Source organism: Diorhabda sublineata, chromosome 3 (assembly GCF_026230105.1).
Source record: "Diorhabda sublineata isolate icDioSubl1.1 chromosome 3, icDioSubl1.1, whole genome shotgun sequence".
NCBI lineage: Eukaryota > Metazoa > Arthropoda > Insecta > Coleoptera > Chrysomelidae > Diorhabda > Diorhabda sublineata.
In genome coordinates this window covers 25708242-25721037 of record NC_079476.1, presented here as the reverse complement: position 1 = coordinate 25721037, position 12796 = coordinate 25708242, and positions in this window count along the sequence as shown.

The following is a 12796-nucleotide window of genomic DNA, read 5'->3' as shown; positions in this document are numbered from 1 at the left end:
TTGATTATGCCTAAATGGAATGCCATCAAGTTCTACGGATTTATCCCGCATAACTTTCGCAAAATGTGGCTTAGTATTATCTTGTATCAAAACTCGCTTTCGGTGAATTAAACCTAGATATTTATCCAACAAAAACCTCATATATCACATCAAATGTCCACTATATACCTCATAATTGATGGCTCGATCATTTGGAACGAATTCGAAGTAGATTAAATCTTCATTATTCCACCAGATACACAATAAGACTTTACGCACTCTAGGGCGACATCTGGTACCAGATTATCGTTTATCTAACCATCAGTGGCGGATCTACGGGGTTGGCTTTCGGGCTGAAGATCAACCCAAACCCAACCCCCAAAACAAAAGTCTAAAAATTTTTTTGCGAGAATGTAAATTTTATGCAAATATAAATAGCAGAAGTCCTTTCACAAAATTTTTTCCCCTTTCAGCCAAATTATAGATCCGCCACTGCTAATCACTGATCTTTTTATACGAGGGTTGCTATTTAAGTTTTCAGATTTGGCAACATTGATATGAATACGTCAAATATGACGTTGTCATCATAAAGTTTGACGTTTGACGATTTCTATGAGTAACTGACATTTTGCAATATCGTCATGTCACATACCGATTGATACATATTTGGGCATTAATTCCATTCGAAAAAATTGAATATTGCATGGAAATTTGCCTGTTAAAAAGATTTGTCAATCGCAAATCCAGCAAAAGTTATTCGCGCACGAAGTATATGGTCGCTTGTAATGTCGGAATAACTGAACATTTCCCCACCGTTCCATTAGAGCAACGTAGAACGGAAATAATTTTCTGGCATTTACGGAAGATATTATGGAAAATAACAAAGAGAAAACAAATCAAAAGACCGTTATAAACAAACAAACGAAAAGAAATATAAACCCAACGTTATGCTCTAACGTCATACGTCAAAATCACGTGACAAACGGTTCTTTTCTATTGGCTGACGAGAAAAAATAGAATTCGAATGTCGAAAGTCACCAACGGCAGGCCGATCGGCAAACCGCGACGTCAAACGGCAACATTGAATAGTTTTATGCATTTCAATGTTTTTAATGATTGTAACAGCAAAAGTCAAAGACATCGACAAACGGCTTTAAATGGAAGCCTAGTAACACCGACCCTTTGTAATGAATAACCCACCTGTGACATGTTTGGTTGCTTTTTTTGGAAATCCTATGGTTGTTTCGGTAGTTCGTATACTGGCATCTTTCGAAACTTCTTTCAATAATTCGTCAGCTTTGGAAAATAATTTTTCTCTTCTATTATTATCTTCGACATCTTCTAATAAATCGCTGATTGTTACTGTACCAAGTATCGCCCGGTCAATCGTCATGGCATCCTCAATTAAATCCGTATCATTTTGAATAGTTTCATCAGTATTAACTAAATCATTATTAATAGTTATTGCGTCATCAATATTGTATTCTTCTTCTACAGTTGTTTGTTGGTGTCTAATTGGTGTTTCATTAGTTAACATTTTAGTAACAAAAGTTAATTCGTCTTTTCTTGTTGGAGAATTGTCTTCGTTAATCGTAGCTTCGGTATTAATAGTAATTTCGTCAATATTAATGACTCCAGTTATAATAACTTCTTCGTTTTTATATCGTTCCTCGTTGACAGTTGATAAAGGAACAAAATACGCAGAGGAACTTGTTGATGTCATTTCATTTTCTTCTGAAATTTTGTAAAGAAAAACTATTAAAATAGTTACTGCCGATAAAAAACTTTGTGCATCTGTGTAAAGAGTATTTGAAAGAATTGGAAAGGAAGAACGTACAAAATGGGCCAAAACTTTTGACCGGTGATGTATGTGAATAGATTTTGTGGCTGACGCTAATACACGCACATCAATTTACGAACGAGAAATGGTTAAAAAAAAATTGGAAGGTACAGGAATTAGTTACAGCTGATTCAAACCTAGATCGCATCAAAGATTGAAATGAAAGTTTAGATATCTTCAAACATAATTAAATTGATTTTTTCCATCGATTCGACACTGTAAAAGACATTTGAATACATAATTATACTCCAGAAACAAAGATGCAGTATTTATTCCGAAGAACTAGCTTATAAAAAAGTAAAAACCGTTATAATCGACAAATATTTAAATTCAAATTTCGTTCAAAAGTCAAACCAAATCTTATCTAATTAGTTCACTATAATTGACCGAAATTTTTCCTATACTCAACTTACTTACCGATCGAAGTTGATTCTGAAGTATATACAGGATGATCTACGTAAGTTTGAGCCGTGTATTCTGTAGGAGCTGATTGAATACTCATTCCAGTATTTTCGGTAGAGCTTGTCTCAGTAGTTTCTTCGTTAGTTTCATCAGTTTGAGATTGGATATGTTTGGTAGAATCTACAATGATGTATTTTTGACTGTTTAATAATTATGGTCCTCGTAATTATCTGACGTAAAAGAATATACACGGTGATTCAAGTTTAGCAACGTTGTGTTTTATTTAATTTTATTTTTTCACATTATTTTAAATGAAACACCCTATATTTCATTACATATTTGGAATCAGCTTGACTTCCCCATTATAATAATATAGTATTGATATACGTTCTACGAGGTATTTAAAAAGTTATAACCAATTTTCAATAAAAATCAAAACAAATTCAATACCCTGTATAATGTAAGAGAAATCCAAGAATGAAGATCTGTTACAGCCTAAAGTTTGCAATAGTAGTGAAAATTATTTATTTCAATAATATTCATTGTATCTGATACAGGGTGAATCAAAATTTTTATATATTAATTTCTTGGTTTTTTCGAATAAATCACCCTGTATCTGATGTAACTACTACTAGTACTATCAACGTATTTCTTTTTTATCAAATTTCCTGAGCGTAAAATTATTAGTTTTCGAGATATATCGATTTTTCTGTGTAAAACAATGATTAATTACATATATCTAATCATGTAATAATTAATTGTGTGTTATTTAATTGGTGTTTAGTACAGTAGAATTTGAATTGCTAATACAAAGATAAAATGTGTAGATTACAGGTACGAAACAATCAAAAGCTAACCTCTAAACTTTACAGTACCAAACAGCAATGATAAAGTTAGTTTTTTATTTAAAAATATGTAACTTTGATATGGAACACCCTGTAAGATTGTAAATAATTTCAAAAGATGAATACCAATAATGGTTATAATCCCTCAAATTTTTAAATTGTTATCTCAAAGGAGACAAAGTTAGCACTGAGCTTTATCTCGTTAATCAATCACCCTGTAGAGGGAAAAATATTTGCATGTCAATTAGTTATTTGAAAAATGGGAAAATACGCGTAAAAAACTTGGAATGAAACTTTTTCGAAATTCGTTTGTTGTAAGTAAAAAAATAATATAGTACAACGTTGCCAAACTTCTGAAAAAGTATATGGAATTTGGGAAAATTTTAAAATAGTGAGGTTATATAATTATTTTGGTATAAATGATGAATATTGTGGTATACGTTTTTTGTGAAACTTTCTTTGATGTAATTTACCTGTTTCAGTAGTTCGTTTTAAACTTTTCGTAAACATTTTCCGCCAATTTTTATTTCTTCTTTTCGTATGGTGCCAAGCTGGCCAAGAAAAATCAAATTTCGTAGTGTCTTCCCTTTTTTCTAACAAATAATTCGAATTTTCCGATTCGTCGTAATATATATTTTCCGGGCGAAATTCTACATATAATTTTGCATGCTTTGGCCTAAAAAACGCCTCTCCGTATCGTTTCCCAACAAACGCTTCCGCTTCTTCTTTTTCTTCTTTCTCGTATTTTCTCCAATTCTTCTTTTTCTTCTTAACCGATTGTTCTCGAATTTCGAACCTTTTCCCGCTTCGTTTATCAAATCTAACGTATTATTCACAATGGAAGTGAATCCATTTGGATTATCCATTGAAATATTATCTACAACATCCGGGAAATTGTTTGTTGCTCTCTTTTTTCTTGGATAGTTTCTGTACACTCCATCTAATATACTTTGAATTTCGTTAACTAATTGAAGGTCTTGTTGTAATGATTCTATTTTCAAATTGACAGATTTGCGGTTTTTGTGAGGTAAAACAGCACTTATTGACTAAAAATCAAAAGAAAAAACTCAATTAAAAAAAATCTCTACTAATTTTTTATTTGTGCAATGGACAAGCTGTATATTATATGATTTTCCATGGGTTTTCGACGTGGATTAATCCAACAGCAATGTACCGATCAATTCGCTTCGACTTTTGGTGATGAAGCACCATTTCGAGCTGGTTTTCCAATTTCCAGGATGAATTTCGTGGAGGTCGTCCATAATCGGCTGTTGTGCCAGAAAACATCGATGCTATGCATTAGTTCCATCGGCATACATTCAATATTGAAGAAAAAGATTTATTCGCTTTGGGTACTTTTCCATTTGAACAACGTAGAACTGTCAATTCCGAATGCTATACCACCAAGTGTTCGAAAGAAATCGGGGAAACCAATCAAAGAAGACGACTCATTCTCCACCACGACATCGCGAACTCCCACACCGTTTTTGAACAGTCAAATCGTCGCTTCAATAATTGATCCAAACGCAAGCAAACAAAAAGAAATAAAAACTACGAAACCTCGTTAAAAAAATATTCTAGGACTTGAGCAAGAGGACAATCCGTAGGATAACACCGAGTTATGTAGCTTTAGAGAAAGACAACTCGTATTTGAGCTATTCCCATCGAAGTGCTGCAAAACCAACAACTTCGAAGACAAGGTTGTATACAAAACAAGAAGATTTCCGAAATTTCCGATCCTTCGAGATTAACAGAGTGTGGTGGAATGATCTGTCCAGGTGTCAAAATTGAAACTAGAAGAAGATAAATTTGGAAGTACTCACCTGGTTTAGAACTGATGCTATCGTAGTACTTGCTAGTACATTTCCAGAGCTTAATATGACTGTAGGATTAGTAGTACCAGCTGTACTACTTGTTATATTTTGGTAACCTTCACTAATCGATTCACAACTTGGTGCAGTCGTGTAATTGATTGACGTTGAAGGTAAACTTGTTTCAGTTTGAATACTGACATTAATTTGGTTTTGTAATAAAGTAGTACCGGTGAAATTCTGTCCATTAAACGTTGTATTATCGTTTTTGGAATATTGCACATTAATTTTTTCGTTAGTTTTAACGGCGCTCTTAACGGAATCTTCTGAAACACCAACCACTTCTTCAGATGATGGATTCAAACCCGGTAACGATTGCATATTAGTTATTTTAGTTTCTATAATATTCTCAGTGGTACTAGCATAATCGATTGCTTCTTCAGATGATGGGTTTGAAGCAGAAACAATTGGTACTGGTTGAGTAGTACTGCAGTTGTCACCTGGTTCTTTCGGTAACGTTGTTATTGATGACGGCGTAGATGTCGTGTTAGTTATTAAATCCGATACGGTTTCCGTGGTATCTGTTCGTGAATCTGTTTCGTTGAAATGGTAAATCTGCGGTCCGGAATAAGTGACGTTATCTTCGTTCGATATTGTTATATTTTCTTCGATGGGTAATTGTAATTTTTGTAACTCATCCAGCATCCTTTCGGTTTCTTCCGAACAATTCGACGAAACGGATTTTTTTTCTTTAATAAATGGATTGAAATTCACGTACTAGGAAATAATTATGGAATGAAAATATTTTGGAAATCATAATCGAATGCTGGTATTACTCACTTTAATATTATTTTCGTTATTTATATCTTCTATTGTGACTGTATCATCTTCTTCAACATCTGATTCTATATCGACCGCATTACGTTTATTTTTATCAATAACGTTGTCAAATTTACTTAAAGGATATATTAGGATGCCAGGAATAATTTTATGTTTAATCGCGTTTGTGGTAACCGCATTTTCAGTAGTTTGAGGGACTGCAAATTAATTATAATTCAATCTAATAAAACTGATAACTTGAGATAAAAAAATAAAACAAAACCAGCAATAGAATACACGAGGTAAGTTTCTTAAGAAAGTTGTATTAGATCCTTATGGCTTCCATCGCTAAGACGCCCTTTTTATTAGGTTTTATCAAAATCCCGCTTCAGATCATTGAATTTATTGTTTCCTAAACACGTTAGACAAGCTATTCATTAATTTTTATTTAACGTAGACCACGCGTTCTTCTCTTTACTTCGAGAATAAACGCCTTCTTCAATTGCTTGACCTTTTCCACCAAATCGTTACTGCGTTTCTAAATAGTGCGATCCAATTAAACCAGTTTCGTTATTTATGTTTTTATCTGAAATTATCGACGATCCGGACCACCTTGGAGTTATCCAAGCTGCTGTAAAAATTACTTACTCGCAGATTACGGAGCGTTATGAGGTAAAGGAAAGGGAAAAACAAAGATGCATGGCTCCATTCAAGGTTAAGGCAACTAACCTTTTGCCAGATAACACGTTTTTGGACTAACGAACAATGAAGATCTGTTCTCTTCAAAGGCGAAAGCAGAATATGTCTGCATGGTAGCGATTGATGATTTCGAATGTATAGAAGACCTGGTGAACGTTGCATTGAAGCAATAGTCGAAACGATGCAATTTGAGGAGGTCCCGTCGTTTCCAATGTCAGTTTGATTGACGAAAACTTCATCAAATACTACAGGTTCCATTAATCCGAGCATTTACGGAATGAAATTTCGGACCTCGAAACGGCGCTCGTTGAAGAATGCTTTAAAGCTAGAGACTCACAAAGAGCTCTCCAATTTTAGCGCTAGAACGACCAAAGGAACTACACACAACAAAGCCTCTCCAACTTGCAGAAAGAACCAAAAAAAAACTGTATCGGTTAACTTACTTGGTTTTTCTAAAATATTCGCTCCAATATTACTATTAATTCCTTTCACACTAGAACTGGTACTATCCGATTCGTATACAATACTGCTGGTAATTGCGCTGACGTTTACAGTACTGGTATCAATTGAAATATTCCCAGTACTGACACCCACATTTGTACTGACACCTTCCGTTATGTTCCTGGTGGTATTTTCACAAGTTACATTCGAACTACCGAGAGAGAATGTAACATTTACAGTACTATAATGGATATTTATGTTATTAATTTCATTATTTCCTTTCGCTTTGCCAAATTGGGCAGTAACTTTATCAATTATTTCAGAAAAAGTACTGGTTGCAACATATGAAGGTACGATGTTAGTAGCTGAAGCTTGAGTTACTATTGGTTCGGTACCATTTTCATTATTAGTAGTACTAACGTTGTAAGTAGTACTGATGTTATTCAAAGTTGTATTTTCACAATTTTCTTTACTGTTTGAGGTAGCATAAGTCAAAGCTAGAGTAATAGGTTCTTCTTCTGTGTTATTCGTATCGCAATTTGTAACTTTTTCATTGGAATCTGTATTAGTGACGTTATTTAGTTTGGTTATGTTCTTCTTTGATCTAGTATTGCCTGATTGGTTTGTAAGTTGAAGAGACGACGTCGGATTTCCAATCTAAAACGTTTATCTCGATAATAATAAACACTCATCAAGCAATAAAGTTCAATTAATTATGATAAAATAGTTATTTAATTACTTTAAAAGTTGAGTTATCCACCTGGGAATCCATAGAATCATCGTCGTAGTATTGTAATTGGGTATCTTCTTCTGGTACTTCCAATTTTAACCGCATTGTATATTTTTCCTTCAGTTCTACTGGTATATCCTTGTGAGAAGTTGTTGTTGAAGAGTTTAACTATAAAAGTAAAATGATTCACTTTCTCAAACCTTCCATGAATAGTTTTGAGGTTTTTGACTGTTTGAGCCCATGTGTAATCTCAATCGTAGAACACGGTGATGGTTTGAAGATGTTTTGGAGACCTAGTAAAAATTGAAGGGATCCCAACGATCCCGAGGATTCCTCGAAGCTGTGCAAAGGGTATTTGAATGAATTAGAAAGAAAGGAAGTCTGAAATGCTTCTTTGAGAGGCCCAAACATGTGAAAATCACATGACGATAAATCTGGACGGATTCTTTACGTGCTCAGTCACTTTGTAGGGTTCAGCCTCGATCATAGAGGGGCATCGCCTTGCGGATTGGACAATCTCGACTTTAACGTCGATTCTTAAGCTTAATCTGATCCAATAGATCGAAGTAACGAGTTGCATCGATGATATATCGTCCACCAATCAAAAACTTTACATTTCTTCTTCAAAACAAGTTCGAAAGAATGGGGAAACTCGAACTCAAGTCCTTGGTTGAATCCGTTGTACATTTCCTCGAAATAAGCAAAAAATTTAAAGGTACATTAATGTCGTACTCAATAGAAACCTCTAACTTATCGTAAGAGCTGCTAAATTAAGTGCCGGACACTCTAGGTATCCCCAACCAAACTTAGAGCTAACGCCAGATAAAACAGAAAGACATAAAAGGAAAATTCAATGTAAAAGACACAATTGTTAGCCTACTGAAGCAGTAAGTACCTAGGCGTTCGGTTAGACTCGAAACTCATCTTTTAAAAACACGTTTAGAAGTCAATAGAAAAAGCGGACAGCTCTGACAAGGATAATGCTAAACATTGATGGTCCTAGTACAACTAAGAGGAAAATCCTTTGGAACTATTACAAAGTCGCCGGTTACATTTGATTTATCCTCGTAAAAGTGAATTTTTGTATTAAGCCGACCTCGTATTTAACTAAATTGAGAACTCACTTCATTAGTTTTCGTAACGTTCACGTTCAAAGATGTGGAATTATTCGAATTAGTGGAGCTCCCAACATCATTATTCGTAGTAATGTAATTTACGTTGTTAGTTGTATTATCAGTTGTATAGTTTGTAGTGCAATTTTCCACTTTCGCAAACAATATTGGTACATACGTGTATTTATCTGAAAATATTCTATTTTTAACAATGAAATTAATGATATTTTTAAACCTCGGATCATCATCGATATTCCTCTTGGCCAAATTGTTGTTTATTTTCTTCTTCTGGTTCCTGAGATTTATATAAGTAGAATGTCGTTTTCTTCTTTGATTGTTCACGAAATTCTGAAAACAACGTTTCGTCTCCAATTTATCCAGCATGTGGTTATTAGAGTATTCAGGATGGTTCATTATTATCAATTTTATCGATTTCCATGTGTCGCTCATTCTTTTCGATGTTTTCTTCTCGAGAAGTTGTTTTATCTTATCTTGGATTAGAGGAATTTCGTCAAAAATTGAGAATAATTCTTTACAGTTTGATATTTCCGCTTCTAAAAAACGTACAGAGACAACATTAAATTGTGAATTTAATTAAAACAAGTGAATATTATCCTAATTCGAAAATTCCATGTGTACCACGATGATTCTGCATGGAAAACACAGATCGTGTGAACAGGACAACAGAAACCGTTCATCATATATGATAAGCGCGATTCCAGTAGTGCCAAACTTAAAATCAGGAATAGAACCGTGTTCCACGATGAATCCCCATGGATAATGATCGAACTAGTGTGAAAAATGGAAGGAAGAAGGAAATATCCTTCAGGAGAATATTGATGAACTGATAATTGGTTAATTTGAAGATCGCGGAGCTGCACAAAAAGAATGAAAGACACAGGTCGTGTGAACAGGACAACAGAAAACGTTCATCATCTATGATAAGCGCGATTCCAGTAGTGCCAAACGTAATAACAGGAATAGAACGCGTGTTCCACGATGAATCCCCATGGATAATGATCGATCTAGTGTGAAAAATGGAATGAAGAAGGAAATATCCTTCAGGAGGACATTGATCACCTGATAATTGGTTAATTTGAAGATCGCGGAGCTGCACAAAAAGAATGAAAGATATAGATCGTGTGAACAGGACAACAGAAAACGTTCATCATCTATGATATGCGCGATTCCAGTAGTGCCAAACTTAAAATCAGGAATAGAACACGTGCTCCACGATGAATCCCCATGGATAATGATCGAACTAGTGTGAAAAATGGAAGGAAGAAGGAAATATCCTTCAGGAGAATATTGATGAACTGATAATTGGTTAATTTGAAGATCGCGGAGCTGCACAAAAAGAATGAAAGACACAGGTCGTGTGAACAGGACAACAGAAAACGTTCATCATCTATGATAAGCGCGATTCCAGTAGTGCCAAACTTAAAATCAGGAATAGAACACGTGCTCCACGATGAATCCCCATGGATAATGATCGAACTAGTGTGAAAAATGGAAGGAAGAAGGAAATATCCTTCAGGAGAATATTGATGAACTGATAATTGGTTAATTTGAAGATCGCGGAGCTGCACAAAAAGAATGAAAGACACAGGTCGTGTGAACAGGACAACAGAAAACGTTCATCATCTATGATAAGCGCGATTCCAGTAGTGCCAAACGTAATAACAGGAATAGAACGCGTGTTCCACGATGAATCCCCATGGATAATGATCGATCTAGTGTGAAAAATGGAATGAAGAAGGAAATATCCTTCAGGAGGACATTGATCACCTGATAATTGGTTAATTTGAAGATCACGGAGCTGCACAAAAAGAATGAAAGATATAGATCGTGTGAACAGGACAACAGAAAACGTTCATCATCTATGATAAGCGCGATTCCAGTAGTGCCAAACTTAAAATCAGGAATAGAACACGTGCTCCACGATGAATCCCCATGGATAATGATCGAACTAGTGTGAAAAATGGAATGAAGAAGTAAATATCCTTCACGAGAATATTGATGAACTGATAATTGGTTAATTTAAACATCGCGGAGCTGCACAAAAAGAATGAAAGACACAGGATGTGTGAACAGGACCACAGAAAACGTTCATCATCCATGATAAGCGCGATTCCAGTAGTGCCAAACGTAAAATCAGGAATAGAACGCGTGTTCCACGATGAATCCCCATGGATAATTATCGATCTAGTGTGAAAATCGGAAGGAAGAAGTAAATATCCTTCAGGAGAATATTGATGAACTGATAATTGGTTAATTTAAAGATCGCGGAGCTGCAAAAAAAGAATGAAAGACACAGGTCGTGCGAACAGGACAACATAAATCGTTCATCATCGATAAGCGCGATTCCAGCTGTGCCAAACGTAAAATCAGGAATAGAATACGTGTTACACGATGAATCCCCATGGATAATGATCGAACTAGTGTGAAAAATGGAATGAAGAAGTAAATATCCTTCAGGAGGACATTGATCACCTGATAATTGGTTAATTTGAAGATCGCGGAGCTGCACAAAAAGAATGAAAGACACAGGTCGTGTGAACAGGACAACAGAAAACGTTCATCATCTATGATAAGCGCGATTCCAGTAGTGCCAAACGTAATAACAGGAATAGAACGCGTGTTCCACGATGAATCCCCATGGATAATGATCGATCTAGTGTGAAAAATGGAATGAAGAAGGAAATATCCTTCAGGAGGACATTGATCACCTGATAATTGGTTAATTTGAAGATCACGGAGCTGCACAAAAAGAATGAAAGATATAGATCGTGTGAACAGGACAACAGAAAACGTTCATCATCTATGATAAGCGCGATTCCAGTAGTGCCAAACTTAAAATCAGGAATAGAACACGTGCTCCACGATGAATCCCCATGGATAATGATCGAACTAGTGTGAAAAATGGAAGGAAGAAGGAAATATCCTTCAGGAGGACATTGATCACCTGATAATTGGTTAATTTGAAGATCACGGAGCTGCACAAAAAGAATGAAAGATATAGATCGTGTGAACAGGACAACAGAAAACGTTCATCATCTATGATAAGCGCGATTCCAGTAGTGCCAAACTTAAAATCAGGAATAGAACACGTGCTCCACGATGAATCCCCATGGATAATGATCGATCTAGTGTGAAAAATGGAATGAAGAAGGAAATATCCTTCAGGAGGACATTGATCACCTGATAATTGGTTAATTTGAAGATCACGGAGCTGCACAAAAAGAATGAAAGACACAGGTCGTGTGAACAGGACAACAGAAAACGTTCATCATCTATGATAAGCGCGATTCCAGTAGTGCCAAACTTAAAATCAGGAATAGAACACGTGCTCCACGATGAATCCCCATGGATAATGATCGAACTAGTGTGAAAAATGGAAGGAAGAAGGAAATATCCTTCAGGAGGACATTGATCACCTGATAATTGGTTAATTTGAAGATCGCGGAGCTGCACAAAAAGAATGAAAGACACAGGTCGTGTGAACAGGACAACAGAAAACGTTCATCATCTATGATAAGCGCGATTCCAGTAGTGCCAAACTTAAAATCAGGAATAGAACACGTGTTCCACGATGAATCCCCATGGATAATGATCGAACTAGTGTGAAAAATGGAATGAAGAAGTAAATATCCTTCACGAGAATATTGATGAACTGATAATTGGTTAATTTAAACATCGCGGAGCTGCACAAAAAGAATGAAAGACACAGGATGTGTGAACAGGACCACAGAAAACGTTCATCATCCATGATAAGCGCGATTCCAGTAGTGCCAAACGTAAAATCAGGAATAGAACGCGTGTTCCACGATGAATCCCCATGGATAATTATCGATCTAGTGTGAAAATCGGAAGGAAGAAGTAAATATCCTTCAGGAGAATATTGATGAACTGATAATTGGTTAATTTAAAGATCGCGGAGCTGCAAAAAAAGAATGAAAGACACAGGTCGTGCGAACAGGACAACATAAATCGTTCATCATCGATAAGCGCGATTCCAGCTGTGCCAAACGTAAAATCAGGAATAGAATACGTGTTACACGATGAATCCCCATGGATAATGATCGAACTAGTGTGAAAAATGGAATGAAGAAGTAAAT